The sequence below is a fragment of the Arachis ipaensis genome, chromosome B08 (assembly GCF_000816755.2).
Source record: "Arachis ipaensis cultivar K30076 chromosome B08, Araip1.1, whole genome shotgun sequence".
NCBI lineage: Eukaryota > Viridiplantae > Streptophyta > Magnoliopsida > Fabales > Fabaceae > Arachis > Arachis ipaensis.
In genome coordinates, this window is record NC_029792.2 from 114,840,239 (window position 1) to 114,841,433 (window position 1,195).

Consider the following 1,195-nt stretch of genomic DNA (forward strand, 5'->3'; position numbering starts at 1 on the left):
ATTAACATTCAATTTGACTCCAACGAATTTTATATCAATTTTTAATTCTAAACAAATTTTTATTCGTTAATTTTTTTTAGAATTAATCCTATAAAAAGCTTAGCTATTCTGTTGCTTTCAATCAAAGTTTTAACATATACATTAAACAAATAATTAATAAATTTTATTATGAGTATTTGAGTATTTCCGTTTTATTTATTGTATCCATAACCGGACCATTGAGGAATATTAAAATCCATTTTCGAGGGAGACTAAAAAAATAAAGAAGAAAGAAAGAAAAAGAAAAAACATGAAAAAAAAAAAACAATAACTAACGAGTTGAAATAAATGTTACGTATCTCCATCATAGTATTATATTAAGTAAACGATTGTCACCAAAAAAGTAAACGATTAAGCTACTTCATTATTATGCACGAGTTTATTTCTTAGGAATATCATTATTTTAGAGCCATTTATAAATATTATATTCATCAATATTATATGTGATAATTACTAGTAAATTCTGTCCTCCTCAATCCTCATAGATCATTACTAGTAAATTTTCATATGAAGCTTTAATCTGCAATAAATTAATTTTTGAATAGTGTAAAATAAAAAAATGATAATACTAAAAAAATAAAAAAATAATTAAAATTTATCTTATTTAATATTTATTATTTATTTTTTTATTGAATCTTATATTGCGTACACGACTATTAAGAATTGAAATATAAAGTATTTTGGTTTTAACAAATTAAAACATGAGATTATGGCACGGGGGTTTTAATTAAGGACACCTGTGAATAAGATAGTCACTTTGTATTATATTGCAGAGAAGTTTACAATTGTTGGGGAAAGAGATTAACAATGATTATATTTATTATATATAGTTTGCAATTCTAGGCTTTGCATGCATTTTTAATTTCTTTACCATTGCCTACCAAATATTATAAATTTTAACCTTGCTTGAGATAGAACAGTAGGCACGCCCAACAATAATACAATATCGAACGCCAACAATAATTCAATATCATCGTACCCTCATCATTATTAATATATATAGTAGAGCTAGGTGAAGAAGATGAATTATAATAACTATATGCATGTAATTTTAGACTTTCCTCTTATGTTTGTCTACCAATGCTCTATAATAAACTTCCATTTTCTTTTAATAATGTTCTATAATACAAAAAAATATGTGTGTTGGTCCTAATTT